Source organism: Chiloscyllium plagiosum, unplaced genomic scaffold (genome assembly GCF_037043375.1).
Source record: "Chiloscyllium plagiosum isolate Xiang-an unplaced genomic scaffold, Cpla_swu_hap1 HiC_scaffold_35, whole genome shotgun sequence".
Taxonomy (NCBI): domain Eukaryota; kingdom Metazoa; phylum Chordata; class Chondrichthyes; order Orectolobiformes; family Hemiscylliidae; genus Chiloscyllium; species Chiloscyllium plagiosum.
Genome location: NW_028270173.1, coordinates 8,508,644 through 8,527,792, shown reverse-complemented (window position 1 = coordinate 8,527,792; position 19,149 = coordinate 8,508,644). Strand labels below are relative to the sequence as shown.

General features: G+C 47.2%; 1 pseudogene; it reads right to left on the bottom strand.

Annotated features, from left to right (window-relative positions):
* Positions 1 to 5,825: 5,825 nt before the first annotated feature.
* Positions 5,826 to 5,960, bottom strand: LOC148140022 (U1 spliceosomal RNA; annotated as a pseudogene).
* Between the last annotated feature and the right edge of the window lie 13,189 nt (positions 5,961 to 19,149).

The following is a 19,149-nucleotide window of genomic DNA, read 5'->3' as shown; positions in this document are numbered from 1 at the left end:
TCTCCCCGGTGTTGTGAAGGATGGGCCTGGCCTCGCTGCTGCGGAACGCTCCGAGTAGTTGGACCGTTCCGTATCACCTGTCCTTTGTGGAGAAGTTTATGAAGAACAACACCTTTGACCACAAGTCCATCTGGAAGTGGTCAGCACGTAGTGTCCTTGAGACCCTTCGGGAAAAGGAGAGGGCGGATCCTATCGAGCGGTTCCCTGAGCAGACTGTCAAAGCCATTTGGCAGAATGCCTCATCGCCAGAACTTTCCAACAAGCACCAAGACATGGCTTGGCTGGTGGTGAGAAGGGCTCTGCCTGTGAGATCCTTTATGCACGCCCGGACTCTCAGCCGCACCGCACGCTGCCCTCGAAGCGGCTGCGGGGGGGAAGAGACTGTCACACATCTCCTTCTGGAATGTGCCTACGCAGAGGAAGTCTGGAGAGGAATGCAGTGGTGTCTGTCGAGGTTCGTCCCGAGCAGCGCCGTGATGCGGGACTCCGTGCTCTACGGCCTGTTCCCCGGGACGCACACCGAGACGAACATCAACTGTGCCTGGAGGATCATCAACTCGGTGAAGGACTCTCTCTGGGTGGTCTGAAACCTGCTGATCTTCCAGCTGAAGGAGTTGACCCCGACTGAGTGCTGCAGACTGGCACATTCCAAGGTCCAGGACGATGTGTTGAGGGACGCGCTGAAGCTTGGGGCAGCTGCTGCCAAGGCGCGGTGGGGAAAGACCACTGTGTAACATCTGCCTGCCTAACGAAGAACAGGGGGCCCATGCAGTCATTTGGGCTCTGCTGGCACCTCAGCTAAATACGTAATGGCACAGAGCTGTATATATGAATGATTACTCTGTCTCTGCATACCAAGAAATGGAATGTTTACCAATGTATGGAATGACCAATTGTACAGATCATCCAAATATTTTATGAATAAAGTATATTTTTGAAATTAAAAAAACGTTTGTCGATATTTGTCGACAGCTCCTTCTTCTCTGAACAGGGTAAGCGAACCTGACATTTTAAACATAGCCCAATTCGAACCTGGCGGCCAGCCCTGCCCCAGCCAGTCAGACCAGAGAAAGGCTGGGGGAAGAGACTATTTTCTATTCTCTCTTTCTGTGCAAGGAAAGATATTTTTATAAACTGGGTGGCTAAGGGCTCCCCTGGACTTTCAAATTGGCGCAGATTAGTTATGGAATGTATTCCCCTTGACTTCCTTACAAATATGATGCTCCGAAAGACCGAATTATTTTATAAAATATGGCAGCCCTTCTTGAATTACATAAATACAGATATTTTGGCTATCCTAACAAGGGCTTTTATTTAATTGAGATTACGAACCTGGTTGGTCTGGGGCCCCTTAGGAGAGGAATCCCGCATGAATACAGGTTTTGTTACATTTGATGTTAACACATTCCGAGCATGTATCTCACTACCCAATTTCTATGTTATCCGTTGTTTTTTTTTTCTCTCTCTCTCTTATTTGACTTAAATATACACTCTGGTTAGTTGGAGGTTAGATTAGTAGTTAGTTGAGTTTTTTTTTCTTTCTCGGTATTGTTTTCTTTTGTTAAATTTTGGCAGTTGTATATTTAAGATTTAATTGTATATCAATGTTTGTACTTGAGAGTTTTGTTTATTTTTGTAAACTTGTAAAAATGTTAAATTTCTAATAAAAATATCTATTAAAAAAAATACGCGGTAGACCATTTAGGACAGAGATGAGAAGAAGCTTTTTCACCCAGAGAGTGGTGGCTGTGTGGAATGCTCTGCCCCGGAGGGCAGTGGAGGCTCAGTCTCTGGATTCATTTAAGAAAGAGTTGGATAGAGCTCTCAAGGATAGTGGAATCAAGGGTAATGGAGATAAGGCAGGAACAGGATACTGATTAAGGATGATCAGCCATGAGCATATTGAATGGTGGTGCAGGCTCGAAGGGCAGAATGACCTACTCCTGCACCTATGGTCTATTATCTTGTCTGTTTATCCTATCCATTCCCCTCATGATTTTATAAACCTCTATAAGGTCACCCCTCAGCCTCCGACACTCCAGGGAAAACAGTCCCAGCCTATTCAGTCTCTCCCGAAAGCTCAAATCCTCCAACCCTGGCAACATCCTTGTAAATGTATTTTGAAGCATTTCAAGTTTCACAACATCCTTCCGATAGGAAGGAGAGCAGAAATGGGCACAATACTCCAAACTCTGCCTCACCAATGTCCTGTACAGCCACAACATAAAATCCCAACTCTGATAGTGAAACCTCCAACCAATGAAGGGGAGCTTACGAAATGCCTTCTTAAATCGATCTGCGACTTAACTTTCAAGGAAGCATGAACCGACACTCCAAGGTCTTTATGTTCAGCAACACTCCCTACATTCAGAATCTTGAGGACAGTTCGGACGTAATGAAACTAAGTTAAACAGTAATGGCAGTGTTGGTAATTCTCGAACTAAACAGGGCAGGCAAGAGCACGGCAGGAAGCAAGGGAAGCCTTCGGTGAAATTGCATTGATTTCAAAGCAAGGGGCCTGACAGGTAAGGCAAATGAACTCACAGCATAGATTGGAGACAATAGACTGGTGAGGCGAACGGCTGTGGTTGCTAAGTTGTGAGAGGAGATTCTGAGAGTTAGGATCTCAAGGCATTTGGAGAGGCGAGGACCCATTTGGAACAGTCAGTGTGGCTTTGTATGTGGCAAATGGTGAAAGGTGCTCTCTGGTCTTCCGAAAAATTGTTGGTTTTCCATAGCAGGGAGTTGACTTTCCCCAAGTGTTGGAGGCACTTTCCAAGGTCCAGGACGACATGCTGAGGGACACACTAAAGCTTGAAGGCAGGTGCCAGCAAGACATAATTGGGAAAGACCATTGTCAAAGGTCTCCCTGCTCAAGGTAAGCGGGGGTCCCTTCAGTTATGGGATGTTCCTGGTGCATCAAATACAGTAATTGAGTCACAGAGATGTACTGTATGGAACAGACCCTTCAACTTGTCCATGCCGATCAGATATCCGAAACCAATCTCGTCCCACCTGCCAGCACCCGGCCCGCATCCCTCCAAACCCTTTCTATTCATATACCCATCCAGATGCCTTTGAAGTTGCCTGTACAAATAAGAGATTCCTTTGGTGTGTTTATTGAGAGCATCAAACTCCAATGTTTACTTGATTTCTTCATGGCTGAAAATGTGTTGCTGGAAAAGCGCAGCAGGTCAGGCAGCATCCAAGGAACAGGAGAATTGACGTTTCGGGCATAAGCCCTTCTTCAGATTCCTGAAGAAGGGCTTATGCCTGAAACGTCGATTCTCCTGTTCCTTGGATGCTGCCTGACCTGCTGCGCTTTTCCAGTAACACATTTTCAGCTCTGATCTCCAGCATCTGCAGTCCTCACTTTCTCCTCCTTGATTTCTTCATGTGCTATTTCACAGAACTAAACTGTGTCTGTGACTATTGGAGATGCCGGTGTTGCACTGGGGTGTAGAAAGAGGGTGGGGAGTGGAACAGGCTGCCAGAGGGAGTGGTGGAGTGGAGTACAATTTTGTCATTTAAGAAACATTTGGACAAGTCGATGGATGGGACAGATATGGAGGAGTGTGGACCAAATACAGGCAAATGGGACTAATTTAACTGTGAACACAAATACATTAAGGACAAAAGGATAACTAGGGAGAGGGTAAGGGACCCTCAAAGATCAGCAAGGCGGCCTTTGTGTGGAGCCACAGAAAATGGGAAAGATACTAAACGAGCATTTTGCATCAGTATTTACTGTGGAAAAGGACATGGAAGATATAAAAAGTCGCGAAATAGATGGTGACACCTTGCAAAGTGTTCATATCACAGAGGAGGAAGTGCTGGATGTCTTGAAATGAATAAAGGTGGATAAAACCCCAGGCCCTGATAAGATGTACCCTAGAACTCTGCAGGAAGCTAGGGAAGTGATTGCTGGGCCTCTTACTGAGATATTTGTATCATCGATAGTCACAGGTGAGGTGCTGGAAGACTGGAGGTTGGCTAACATGGTGCCACTGTTTAAGAAGGGTAGTAAGGACGAGCCAGGGAACTATAGACCAGTGAGCCTGACGTCCATGGTGGGCAAGTTGTTGGAGGGAATTCTGAGGGACCGGATGTCCATGTCTTTGGAAAGGCAAGGACTGGTTAGTGATAGTCAACATGGATTTGCGTGTGGGAAATCATGTCTCACAAACTTGATTGAGTTTTTTGGAGAAGTAACAAAGAGGATTGATGAGGGCAGAGCGGTAGACGTGATCTATATGGACTTCAGTAAGGTGTTTGACAAGGTTCCCCAAGGGAGACTGGTTAGCAAGGTCAGGGCTCACAGAATAAAGGGAGAACTAGGCATTTGGTACAGAACTGGTTCAAAGGTAGAAGACAGAGGGTGGTGGTGGGAGGTTGTTTTTCAGACTGGAGGCCTGTGGCCAGTGGAGTGCCACAAGGATCAGTGCTGGGTCCTCTACATTTTGTCATTTACATAAATGATTTGAATGTGAGCATGAGAGATATAGTTAGTAAGTTTGCTTATGACACCAAAATTGGAGGTGTAGTGGACAGTGAAGAAGGTTACCTCAGATTACAACAGAATCTTGATCAGCTGGGTCAATGGGCAGAAGCGGCAGATGGAGTTTAACTCAGATAAATGCGAGGTGCTGCATTTTGAAAGCAAAGCTTAGCAGGGCGTATACACTTAATGGTAAAGTCCTAGAGAGTGTTGCTGAACAAAGAGACCTTGGAGTGCAGGTTCATAGCTCCTTGAAAGAGGAGTCGCAGGTAGATAGGATAGTGAAGGCGGCATTTGGTATGCTTTCTTTTATTGTCAGAGTATTGAGTACAGGAGTTGGGAGGTCATGCTGCGGCTGTACAGGACATTGGTTAGGTCACTGTTGGAATACTGTGTGCAATTCTGGTTTCCTTCCTATCGGAAAGATGTTGTGAAACTTGAAAGGGTTCAGAAAAGATTTACAAGGATTCAGAAAAGATTTACAAGGATGTTGCCAGTGTTGGAGGATTTGAGCTATAGGGAGAGGCTGAACAGGTTGGGGCTGTTTTCCCTGGAGCATCGGAGGCTGAGGGGTGACTTTGTAGAGGTTTATAAAATCATGAGGGGAATGGATAGGATAAATAGACCAAGTTTTTTCCCTGGTGGCATAGTTTAGGGTGAGAGGGTCAATAACCTAAGGGGCAAAGTTTTGACTTCGAGGATGGTACGTGTATGGAATGAGCTGCCAGAGGAAGTGGTGGTGGCTGGTACAATTGCAACCCTTAAAAGGCATTTGGATGTGTATATGAATTGGAAGGATTGAGAGATATGAGCCGGGTGCTGGCAAGTAGGACTAGATTGGGTTGGAGTATCAGGTTGGCATGGACGAGTTGGACCCAAGGGTCTGTTTCCATGCTGTACATCTGTATGACTGTATAAGAGTGTGCAGCATGGCCATTTTGGACCGAAAAGCCTGCCTCCATACTGTGAAGTTGTATGATTAGATGACAGCATCCACCGTCTCCTTTTACCTGGAGCAGGTGGTGAAGAATCAGTGGACAGAGCTGAATATAATCTGTCAAATAAATTGTTGAAAGAGACACTTTGAGCAATACTGTAATAAGGCAGTAAATAGAGGGAAATGGAGCAAATGCGGGCGCAGATTTGGTTATTTGAAGGGCTTAGTCCTCTTATGAAGAGCTTTGAACACAGCGGATGAAGTAAGATGTGCGGCATTATCCGTCGATTTGGGTGAAACTGAATTGAACATAGGTGCGCGGGACAAAGGAAGCCGTATGAAGCACAAGTGTGTGGTATTTACTGAAAAATCTGCTTTTTGCTTGTCAATCAGGGGAGAGCGCGAACGCAGTCCCCCACTACCACAAATTTTGCAGTCGAGTATCCCGCATTTGGGGACATCGCAGGCGTCAGCACACCCGAAGTGCAATGGGATAGCCTCGTCCTGGGAGAACCACTTTTTTTTATTTCAAAAATAGACTTTATTCATAAAATAATTTGATGGTCTGTACAGTTGGTCATGCCATACATATGTAAACATGTACATACAGAGATCAGAATTTATCATTTTTATACAGGTCTGTACATTTTTCGATCATATGCCCATATGATTAGCTGAGGCGTGAGCAGAGCCCAAATGACTGCATGGGCCCCCTGTTCTTCGTTAGGCAGGCAGATGTTACACAGTGGTCTTTCCCCACCGCACATTGGCAGCAGCTGCCCCAAGCCTCAGCACATCCCCCAACACGTAGTCCTGGACCTTGGAATGTGCCAGTCTGCAACACTCAGTCGGGGTCAACTCCTTCAGCTGGAAGATCAGCAGGTTTCGGACCACCCAGAGAGCGTCCTTCACCGAGTTGATGATCCTCCAGGCACAGTTGATGTTCGTCTCAGTGTGCGTCCCGGGGAACAGGCCGTAGAGCACGGAATCCTGGGTCACGGCGCTGCTCGGGACGAACCTCGACAAACACCACTGCATTCCTCTCCAGACTTCCTCTGGAGCATCCTTCACCGAGTTGATGATCCTCCAGGCACAGTTGATGTGAACTGGTTGGGCCGAAGTGCCTGTTTCCATACTCTAGGGAATCTAATCATATATCACAAAGGTAGGGTACAGAAGCATATCAAAGAGACTAATAAACATTGGAGTTTTACTCTAATCAACAAACAAACAAAAGGCATCTCTTATTTGTGCAAGATTGCATTTTCAGAAGGTGATAAAGAGGTTTATACTACCCCGATTATAGCAGGACAAACTGAAGATCAGGCTGTTCTTCCTGCTCCCAAGGTTTCTTATTCTTGGTGCTAATGTTCTCTCTGGAGTGTGTGAGGGAACCCGTCTGATCTGAGCTGCTTTATTTGACAGGAGGCTGGAAGAACACAGCAAGCCAGGCAGCATCAGGAGGTGGAGAAGTCAAGGTTTTGGGTCTAACCCTTCATCAGGACTGGGCTTTGAACTAGTTATCTGGGTCACCTCTGAGTGCTGTTGGGCAGCAACGGTTTGATGTAAGAATGTAATTAGCATAAATTAGTTACTTGATGTTAATTGACATTCTATCTCGGGAAGACTGTTACAAAATACAGTGTTGGATATTGTAATTTCCCTATTGACTGAGCGGACCCGAGGAGCCAAACTGTCTCAATAGCAGTTCGACTGAAACTCAGATCTACTGTTCCACCCGAAACCTTGCAGCATTGTCCTGTCAACACCTATTCAATCAATCAAGTTGAATGGCCTGTATATCTGTCTGACTTGATCCAAGTGAATGCTGCAAGCTTCCTGCCTTCATACCGCAGTTCCCACTGTCCTATTAAAACCTATTCCATATCATCAATCAGGGTAACAGGTGTGCATACCTGTTGGTCTGGCCTGATCCAGCTTCAGTTATCCAGTTTTCCCAGCAGGCCATTCAATTGGCCAATGTTGTTTTCAGAATCCCAAAAGAGCTGTATTTTCTTTAAAAAAGGGACAAGATAGCAGACAATGACATATCCCTCCCAGATCGTCTCAACACCTTCTATGCTCGCTTTGAGCAGAATTTTGGTGGAGAGGTAACACCTATTCCGACAAGTCCTAATGAACCTATCCCAACAGTCACTGCATCAGAGGTCAGATCAGTTTTCCTTCGTGTGAATTCAAGGAGAGCAATGGGACCAGATGGAGTACCAGGCCGACATCTTCCAGCTCTCCCTGCAGCCTGCCCCTGTCGCTGCCTGCTTCAAGAGGGCCAACATCATCCCTGTGCCTAAGAAGGCTCGTGAAGCATGTCTCAATGACTACCGCCCTGTGGCCCGAACTTTGGTGGTCATGAAGTGCTTTGAAAGGCTGGTCATTGCATTAGTCAACACCAGCCTCCCCACTACTCTTTGACCCACTCTAATTTGCCTATCGTTCCAACAGATCCATGTCACTTGCCCTTCACTCCTCCCAAGAACATCTTGATACCAAGAACAGCTATGTAAGACTCCTACTCATTGACTACAGTTCAGCCTTCAACACCATTATTCCCTCGAGACTGATTACTAAACTTAGTGATCTCAGACTGAGCCCCACTCTCTGCAACTGGATCCTCACTTTCCTGACCCACAGGCCACAATCAGTGAAGACTGGGGACAATATTTCATCCTCACTAACACTGGAGGCCCCCCAGGGGTGCGTACTCAGTCCCTACTGTACTCACTGTATACCCATGGCTGCATCACCAAATACCAGACTAATGTCATTTACAAATTTGCTGATCACATCACCACAGTCGATTGAATCTTAGTTGGCGACAAAATTGGTCACAGACGGGGAGGTGGAAGATCTTGAAAAATGGTGCCCTGAGAACAACCTAGCTCTCAATGCCGGCAAAACCAAGGAACTCATTATTGACTTTCGGTGGGATGTTACTCATGTCCCCCCTACACATTAACAGCACAGAGATGGTACGAGTGGAGAGTGGTCATCCACAACAAGTTTTCTTGGACTCTTCATATGAACGCACTGGTTACAAAGGCCCAACAATGTCTCTTCTTCCTCAGGCAGCTGAGGGAATTGGGCATGACGGAAAATACCCTTGCCAACTTTTATAGATGCACCATCGAGAGCATTCTGTCTGGCTGTATCACTACCTGGTATGGCAACTGTACCATTCTAGATCGGAGATGGTTACAGAGAGTGGTGAACTCCGCCGGACAATCACAAAGGCCAACCTCCCATCTATAGAATCCATCTACCAGGCCCGCTGTCAAGGAAAGGCCGCCAGCATTCTCAAAGATCCATCCCACCTGGCATTGTTTTGCTACAACCTCTGACCTGGGTGTGTGTAACACTAATGCTCCTGCTAAGGGCCTGAACATAATCTAGCAGGGCAGTGGAAGCAAATCCCGGTGCATACCAGGACTGCGTTAAAGTGTGCATCATGCCTCTGTTGCCCATTTGAACAATGCCATGGGCTGCGAGGGTCAGTGAGTGTCGGTGGGCTCTTGGGTAAATGATGCGGCCATCAGGGTGTCCGAGCAGCTGTAGGGAAGGAGACTGTGTGGTCCCAATGTGGGGCCCAACTCTCCTTTCCTTGCAGTGGAGAAGCCTGTTGGGCAGCTCGCACTGCCTCCATAGGGTCAGGCAATACAGAGGCCATCCCTATTCTGGGGTGGGCAGGGGGTGAGTGGTGGAAGGCAGTGCGGCCTCCCAGGCTGCAGGTCAGCTGAGGCATTCCCCAGGGTGACACGGTCAGTGGCAGAGGTATGGGCAGCTCATTTTATAATGGCTAGGGCGGAGGGCAAGAGGACCGCTTCCAGGAGGTTAGAGATCAGTGCAGCGTGTCATAGTGGCCTCCCTGCTGACGTGATGAAGCCTCTCTGTTTCCAAAGTGGGCTAAATTCATGGACGACTCTGAAGGCATATCTAGAGTCAGTATCAATATTTGCTGTATGACCTTTTGCAATGATGCAAGCCCTAGTGACCACAAACAGCTCCGCAGCCTGTGCGGATGTGCCATCTGGCAGTGCAGCTGACTCTGGGACTGTGAAAGGTAAACAGACAGCATACCCTGCCAGTGTGCAGTGTCTGAGGGCCTGAAGGATGAGCCATCTGTATAGAGTATGAGGTCAGGATTGTCTAGAGATGTGAACAAGGTCTAAACAGTCGTGGTCGTCCGCGATGGCATTCTGAGTGAGTGGGAGCAGGGTGGTGGGGTTCAAAGCAGGGGCACATTGTAGGGACAGGTTGGCTTTAGACAGTAAAGCAACCTCATAGCTAGTTCTCCGGGTGGCTGTGAAATGTTGGGTTGCTTCAGAATTTAGCAGCAGGGAGACCGAATGGGGAACCAAAACAGTGCATGGGTGATCCAGCACAATATGGGGGTAGCCTTCTCTACTGTTCCCACGGCTGCTGCCACAGCTCTCAGACATGCCAGCATTCCCCATACAACAGGCAGTAAGTGTACAGAGTCAAAAGCAACACAGGCAGCTGTGTTAAAATGCTGGATGCAAACCCCTTGGATTTGTTGACGTACAGGTAGAAGGGCTGAGAGTCGTCTGGGACCCCCAGGGCTGTTTTAGTTCAGTGAATGCCTGTTCCAACTTTGGTGTCCAGGTCACTTTCGCTGGCTGCTTTGGTGAGGATGCCTCCCACAGGGGTTCGTCAATGGCACGGTGGTCTGGGATCCAGTGCCTGCCATTATTCCCCATCCCCAGGAAAGTCTGCTGCTGATCTCTTGTGACTGGCGGGGGAAGCTGGTGATGGTCATGACTCTCTCTCTCTCTCTCTCTCTCTAGATCATGCCCTGAGGCCATGTGAGAGTTTGTACCCCAAGTACTGGACTGGGTATTGGCAGAGTTGTATTTTCTCCATGGAGACCCTGTGTCCATCCTTTGCCAGACAGCAGAGCATCCTGTATCCATGATTCAGTGGAGGTGGAGGCCAGTAACAAGTCGTCTGCGTATTGCAGGAGGGTGCTGTTGCATGGCAGGTGTAAAGTAGAGAGGGTACAGTTTGTGCTGCAGCGGCATAGACTATGTGGCTCTCCGTGTAACCCTGGGGAGGCCTGATCCATGTGTACTGGCAGCCGCTGTATGTAAAAGGGAAAAGGTACTGGCTCTCAGGGGACAGTTTGATGGAGAAAAGGGTTGAGCAGAGGTCAGTTACAGAAAAGCAGGTGGAGGAAGCAGGGATGCTGGTGAGTATGGCGTTAGTGTCTGGGACCACTGGGGAGCAGGGAATCACAATTGCATTGACAGCCCTCAGATCCTGGCGAAAACATCACTTTCCTGGCCTCCCGGGTTTTGGGATGGGTAGGATGGGTGTATTACAGGGATTGCTTGTTGGCACGAGGACACCCTGTTGTAGGAGGGAGTCAATCACCAGCTTGATCCCTTCTACTGCTGCTGGGGACAGTGGGTATTGCTGTAGAGATGGCAGGATGGCTCCCTGTTTGAGTGTGACAGTCTGTGTGGTGGGGCGGACCTCACCTGACCTGTATGGCTGGGATGCTGTGCCCACAGTGCTGCTGGAAGCTCCACTAGCAACAGGGGCTTTTTGTAGGAAGGGGCAGTGCCTGGGGCTTGGGTGGCAAAAGAGGCCTGGAGTGTTGCAGGAGGGCAGCGTACACAAAACTCATCCTGTCCAAGTTGGGCAACCTGTACCGGGGGGTACGGGGCCTGACTAAGGGATGCAGAGTGGAGGGATTACACTTATAAAAGAGAAAGCCCAACCCTGGTCCAAGTGAGGGCGACTCTAAGTGTGTGCGAGCACGAGCAGGCACAGCGGGAGCTGGCAGGGTCGGAGGTTCCAGGGCTGGGGGATATCGTTGCCTGCAGCATGGAGCACTGTGTGTATCCGGGATTTCCAGCAGGAGACCCTGAAGGGAGCAGTGGATGCTGGCATCCAACTCACACAATGTCTGCCCACCCAGGAGGGCCGCTGGGCATGAAGCAGCAATGATTGCAGTATCGGGGACAGTGACAGGTCCGACACTGAAGTTGACAGGCTCAGATAGTAGCCCCACCATGGGTACTCCCTACTCCCTGCTGAGATGCACTAGGTTTCAAATTATGTGGTGCCCGAAACAAAATGTAATGATGTCAGTATCATTTTCTGAAAGTCACTTTGGTGGTTTGAGAGATTTAGAACCGTCTTCAGATGCAGTTTTACAATTTTCTTTTGTATTTTAATTAAGCAATATAAAGTTTACATTTATTCTTGTGCAGAGTCATTCTGTACCTCAGTGCAGGATGCTGAAATGTTACTTACACTGTATTGAATTTTAATTGATTATTTTTTAAATAAACATATGCCGAAAACTCTGACAGAGAAGTAGTGTGTAGTCTGATGCCAATTTAAGTATAGTGCGACTACTTTAACCCACTTTAGTCAATTCTTTGACTAGTTAGAGAGTGTCTGTGGGGCAGTCATGGTGTGTCAGAAGGGTGGGAGAATTAATACCTTATTAATAAAACTTAGGCACAACTTTCGGTTCATAAGCACCAATGGTTCCTTAAAAGAAAAACCATCATAGATCACCAATTGCAAAATAAATCAAGTCATCTCTGGATCTTGAGCTGCAGAGATTGAAACAGACATTCAATCACCAGCAAGCAAATGTGTATGCAAGGCTGAACACATGGAGTCAAGGCTTTTCCAAGGTTCAGTGTATAGGTGCATCCGGGCACCAGGACCCTGTGAGTACTAACATGAATTGCGTACAGGCTGTCTGTCTGTCTCTTCTGTCTCTCTCTCTCTCTCTCTCTCTGTCTCTCTCTCTCTCTCTCTCTCTCTCTCTGTCTCTCCCTCTCTCTCTCTCTCTCTGTCTCTGTCACTGTCTCTCTCACTCCCTCTCTCTCTCTCTGTCCCTCTCTCACTCTCTGTCTCTGTCTCTGTCCCTCTCTCTCTCTGTCTCAGTCTCTGTCTCTCTCTCTCTCTCTTTCTGTCCCTCTCTCTCTCTCTGTGTCTCTGTCCCTCTCCCACTCTCTCTGTCTCTGTCTCTCCCTCTCTCTCTCTCTCTGTCTCTCCCTCTCTCTGTCTCTGTCTCTGTCTCTCCCTCTCTCTCTCTGTCCCTCTCTCTCTCTCTGTCTGTCTCTCCCTCTCTCTCTCTCTGTCTCTGTCTCTCCCTCTCTCTCAATCTGTCTCTGTCACTGTCTCTCTCACTCCCTCTCTCTCTCTCTCTCTGTCCCTCTCTCACTCTCTGTCTCTGTCCCTCTCTCTCTATCTGTCTCTGTCTCTCTCTCTCTTTCTGTCCCTCTCTCTCTCTCTCTCTCTGTCTCTGTCCCTCTCCCACTCTCTCTGTCTCTGTCTCTCCCGCGCTCTCTCTCTCTCTCTGTCTCTCCCTCTCTCTCTCTCTCTGTCTCTGTCTCTCCCTCTCTCTCTCTCTGTCCCTCCCTCTCTATCTCTGTCTCTCTCTGTCACTGTCTCTCTCTGTTTTTCTCTCTCTCTCTCTCTCTGTCCCTCTCTCTCTGTCTCTCTCTCTCCCTCTCTGTCTGTTTCCTGCCCTGTGCAGCTCATCCAACCCCAAGGATCATGTTCCTCAGCAACAAGCTAAGTGTGGGGGTATGAGGGAAAGGGGCTGGGAGGGGCCCTGTTTTGTTTAAACAGTTTTTGGGACTCTGTGATTTTAAGTTTGGGGGGTGGTGCTGAACACTTCCTTAAACATTTCTAAACTCAGGCCACAAGGGTCACTGTACCTACTTTCCCTATTCTGCTGCCGAACAATATTGGCTGGTGACCTGTGTAAACAGGGTATTCCCTACATTACTCTCCGAGCGTCAGTGGTTACCCTGGCACTTGGTACTTCCTTGGGAGAGTCAGTGTCCGCGGATCACTGCCTCAGCAGGACAAGTTCGACTTGTTTCCGGGGCGGTCCTTCTCCTGAGGCTTGGGGTCCCACAGCCTCATGGATCTCTGGTTGGAGCTGGGAATAGAGAACAGCCTGCAGCACTGACAAACACAGCCACAAGCAGGACAAACAGACGGGACAATACAGGACAAACACAAGACAGACAGACAAAACAGCAGGGCCCCTGCCAATTTCCCACCATCTGGGGATCGCTTCGTATTAAAGCGAAAACTTAACCGCGAATCTCTCCACCGACCTTACCATCCTTTCCCTGCCAGACCGTCTTTCCCCTGGCTGGATCAGGATCGGGATACAAGTCCTGGCTGAAGTTGGATCACGCGTGTGCCAAATTGTTTAAAGTTTAGGTGATCAATTTCGGAGCCCAGCCAACTCCCTCCCCAGGCCAAGTCTGCGTTGCTCAGCTTCCGAATTGCCGCAGGAGCTGGCTGCCAAATTCGGTAACATTTTGGTGATGAATTGAGGAGCTGACCCCGACGACCTCCCCAGGCCAAGTCAGTGGGAGCTGAAGGCAATTGGCCGCAGGCATCAGATCAGAATTGGGGTTACCCTCCGCAGTCGTCCAGCACCTGATAAAGGAGCAGCGCTCCGAAAGCTAGTGCTTCCAATTACTGGCACAGCCCAGTCCATCACACAAACCTACCTTCCATCCATTGACTCCACCTACACTTCCCGTTGTCTTGGGAAAGCAGCCAATATAATCAAAGACTCTTCCCAACCCGAATGTACTCTCTTCCAGCCTCTTCCATCAGGCAGAAGACATAAAACCTTGTAAACACAAACCAACAGATTCAAGAACAGCTTCTTCACTGATGTTATCATACTTCCGCATGGACATCTCAAGTGTTTAAGTTTATTTCTCTCTGCACCTCCAAAACTGTTCAATTACCCTGATCATAGAATTCCCTACAGTGTGGAGACAGGCTGTTTGTCCCGACAAGTCTCCACCGAGCTTCTGAAGAGTAACCCACCCAGACCCAATTCCCTACCCTGTTACTCGACATTTACTCCTGACTAATGCACATGGTCAACACATCCCGGAACGCTATGGGCCATTTAGCAAGGCCAGTTCACCAGGCCTGCACATCTTCGGACTGTGGGAGGAAACCGGAGCACCAGGAGGAAACCTATGAAGACATGGGAGAATGTGCAAACTCCACACAGACAGATGCCCGAGGCTAGAATCAAACATGGGTCCCTGGCACTGTGAGGCAGCAGTGCTAACCCCTGAGCCACCGTGCCACCTGTAATATTGTACAGTATGGTCGGCCTGACTAGCAAAGAAAACAACACTTTTCACTTTATCTCAGGACATGTGATAATAATAAATCAAATCAAATCAAAAAGAAAAGAAGGGGATCTCAGAATACTGACAGTCCTGGACAGATTGGACATGGAGAAGATGCTTCCACCAGTCGGAGAGACTAGGCAGCAAAAGCATAACCTCAGAGGGAAAGAGACCACCCTTTAGAACTGAAATGAGGAGGAATCTCTTCAGATCGAGAGTGGATAATCTGTGGAACACATTGCACAACAGGGTCCACAGCAGTGGAGGACAAGTCATTGAGTGTGTTTTAGACAGAGATAGGTAGGTTCATAATTAGTCAAATGTTAGCGGGTGAAGGCAGTCGCACGGGGCTGATAGACATAACAGTCATGATCGAATGATGGAGCAAACTCGATGGGCTGAGTGGCCTAATTCTTTTCCTATCTAACAGTCCTATGGTCTCTAACACACTTGAATTGTTCAGTTTGCCTTTTTCCACTGAGCCTGATCACTTTGAGAAGTGGACTTTCTGTTCCATTCCTGAACCTGTTTACATTTTGTTCATCACCTCACCCACAAATCATCATTATCTGTCATCTCAAATTCCCCAACTTGTAACAACGTGCTCCACAAGAACAGTCACAGGACTGAGCATGACTGACATTACTTGGAGCTGATACTGTAAACCAAACCAGGTCTGCCATGTGTTTACATTGAAGGATGCAGGAAGCAGCAAGGAGCAAGTTACTTGTGGAAAACTCTCAGGGCGGGGGAGTGGTCCTTCTACACAATCACAGTTTTACATCTGTATTTAAACCTAAAAAGAAATTGTTATGAGAAATATCGAGTTTATAATTATACTTCAATAGTTTGTGGGCTCATTTTGGGGGGAAAACAAGCATTTTAACATTAAAATACTACAAAACCCCAATGAACAAAAATATCTAACTCAAAATCTATAAACTCAAACTTCTGCAGAGCACAGAGATTTCATTTGAATCTCCTGCCTCCTCTAAAGCTGCAACGAACATGTTGTTAACAAATACATTCAGCAAGGAGCAAGTTACTTGTGGAAAACTCTCAGGGCAGGGGAGTGGTCCTCCTGCTCAATCGCAGTTTTACATCTGTTTTTAAATCAACAAATAAATCTTTGCAAGAAAATTCCAGTATATTGTCATACTTAGATACTTTGTAGGTTCAGCTTGGGGTAAAATGTGCATTTTAACATTAAAACACTACAAAACTTCAATAAACAAAAACATCTAAACCAACATGTATAAACTAAAACTTTTGCAAAGGACAGACATTTCATTTGAATCTCCTGCCTCCTCTTAAGCTGCAATGAACATGTTGTTAACAAATACATTCACATCCTCATAACAAATCCAGGTGATTTCATCACTCACAGTCATTCAAGAAATCAAACCAGAAAATTCTGGAAATATGAGGGGATTGTGTTTGGCCATGAGGTCACAGATTGGAGCTGGATATAATCCTGCTGCTGCTGATGGCCCACAGCACCTCAGGGATTCCCTGTTCTGAGTTCTTTGATCTTTTGGAAAGCGATCCCATTCAGCACGGTGGTAGTGCTGCACAGCACAACAGGGGGAATTGTCAATGTGATGACTGGATTTTCTCTCCAAAAGAGCTGTGTTCTGGTCCCTTCTTCTGATAATACCATGGTCAGGTGTATTTCTGACGGCTGGGTCAGTGGCGATGAGGTTAACTATCTGTTTTGCTCTTGCTGGTTCTTTCACCATCTGTCACTGACCAAGTGAAACTGTTCGATCCTTTAGGACTGAGCCAGTTCAATGGATAATGGTGCTCACCAGCCAGCTCTTGGTGATGGACATTGAAGCCCAGAGCTAGAATACCTTCTGTACATTTTCCACCCTCAGTGATTGTTCCAGTTACTCTTTGGCCAGATTGAACCTGTACCTATGAGACATCATGGGGTCCCAATTCAATGCCAAGATCCCCAGGGCAATCATTCCTGCCTCAATACCACTGCACTGTAACCTCTGGTGATCTGTCCTGTTGAATGAGGAGGTTGCTGTCTTGGTCTGAGGATTAACAGGCTATTGGTTGATGACTCCATGGAATTGCTCTCCCAATTCTGGCTCAAGCCCCGAGTCATTAGTAAGGAATGTTTCGCTTGTTGACAGGACTGTGTGTGCCAGCGTCATTTCCAGTAGCTGGATTAATGCCAGTGGTCCATCTGATTTAATTCTTTGTTGGTCTTTTCTGCAGTGGGAGGGTTGAGGGATGTCTGGCACATTAGCCAGAATAAGATGTGCAGCTCAGGTGCATTAGCCTTGCTAAATTGCCTGTGGTGTTAGGTGCATTAGTCAGGGATAAACATAGGGTAGGGGAATGGGTCTGGGTGGGTTACTCTTCGGAGGGTCGGTGTTAACTTGTTGGGCTGAAAGGCCCATTTCCATGCTGTCGGGAATCTGTAATCTAATCTGATCTAATCTGATCCTAGGCCTGGGCTCACGGATTACACTTTCAGTGGCATCAACACTACCCTCCCCTTTGATAACTGGTTACTTTTCAAACTGCTGGGAGGTAGACATTGGTGTTTATTAATGATCGATGCTCAAATGTCTGTGTTTTTGATTTGTATAATTGGTTTTAGATCATGGAATAGGAATGTGGCGGGAGTGGTTCTTATAGAGCAGTGAGCCTGAAGTTGTTGGAGGGAATCCTGAGGGACAGGGTGTACATGTGTTTGGAAAGGCAAGGACTGATTAGGGGTAGTCAACATGGCTTTCTGCGTGGGAAATCATGTCTCACAAACTTGATTGAGTTTTTTGAAGAAGTGTTAAAGAGGTTTGATGAGGGCAGAGTGGTAGACATGATCCATATGGACTTCCGTAAGGCATTCGACAAGGTTCCCCATGGGAGACTGATTAGCAAGGTTAGATCTCATGGAATACAGGGAGAACTAGCCAGTTCGATACAGAACTGGCGCAAAGGCAGAAGACACAAGCTGCTGGTGGAGGGTTGTTTTTGAGCCTGGAGGCCTGTGGCCAGTGGAGTGCCACAAGGATCGGTGCTGGGTCCACTACTTTTCAACATTTATATAAATGATTTGGATGTGAGCATAAGAGGTACAGTTGGTAAGTTTGCAGATGACACCAAAATTAAAGGTGTAGTGGACAGTGACGAATGTTACCGCAGAGTACAACGGGAACTTGATCAGATGGGCCAATGGACTGAGAAGTGGCAGGTGGAGTTCAATTCAGATAAATGTGAGGTGCTGCACTTTGGGAAAGCAGATCTTCTCAGGATTTATACACTTCATGGTAAGGTCCTAGGGAGTGTTGTTGAACAAAGAGACCTTGGAGTGCAGGTTCATAACTCCTTGAAAGTGGAGTCACAGGTAGATAGGATAGTGAAGAAGGCGTTTGGTATGCTTTTCCTTTATTGGTCAGAGTATTGAGTACAGGAGTTGGGAGGTCATGTTGCGGCTGTACAGGACATTGTTTAGGCCACTGTTGGAATATTGTGTGCAGTTCTGGTCTCCTTCCTATCGGAAAGGTGCTGTGAAACTTGAAAGGGTTCAGAAAAGATTTACAAGGACGTTGCTAGGGTTGGAGGGTTTGAGCTATAGGGAGAGGCTGAACAGACTGTTTTCCCTGGAGTGTCGGAGGTTGAGGAGTGAAGCTAATAAAATTCTAACAGGACTGGACAGGATAAAAACAGGAAGGATGATGATCAAGAATGCAGCACCTGAGTCACAGTCAGAGTACAGAGAAGGTTTACCAGGATGTTGCCTGGTGTGGGGGATTGTAGATTGTGAATGGCACAGATGGAATGGAAAATATGAGCTTTTTTCCACAGTGGAGGGGTCCTTTACAAGAAGCAAAAACACATTGATTGTTTATGATAAATGTTAAGTCCTGCTTCCTGACGAAGGAACAGCACTCTGAAAGCTTGTACTTCCAAATAAACCTGTTGGACTATAACAAACAAGACAACAGCAAAACAGACAGAATTTAGGTAATTCTCACACTCAAAGACTTCAGCTTCCAGTCTGGTCACCCTGTCCCTTCTTGTCTGTGTTTATGCTTGATGGTACATTTTTATTATTTTCTCAGGGTTTTGGGAACAAAATTCCTCTTTTTCCCCTCAAGAAAACCTTATCACTTGGTTCCATCATTTTGATCTCATTCATTACATTTGAATTGAAGTGTGTAGTGTGAACCAAAACAGGAAATGAAGATCAAGATTTGTGTGAAGATTTGTAGCTCGGATGCCAGTTCCCGTACTTGTGGGTATGTTCACCAAGCTGGGAAGTTGGTTTGCAGACGTTTCCTCCCCCGTCCAGGGGACATCTTCAGGGTTTGGGATTCTCCAGTGAGGCGCTGTGGTACTGTCTCTTCTGGAATGTATTTGGTTCCGTTCCTGCTGGTTCCAGTTGCTGGTTCCGGTTGTTCGTTGTGGTGGCCGGTATATTGGGTCACGGTCAGTGTGTTTGTTCATGGAGTCCGTGGATGAGTGCCATGCTTCTAGAGATTCTCTGGCTGTCCTCTGTTTAGCTTGTCCTCTGA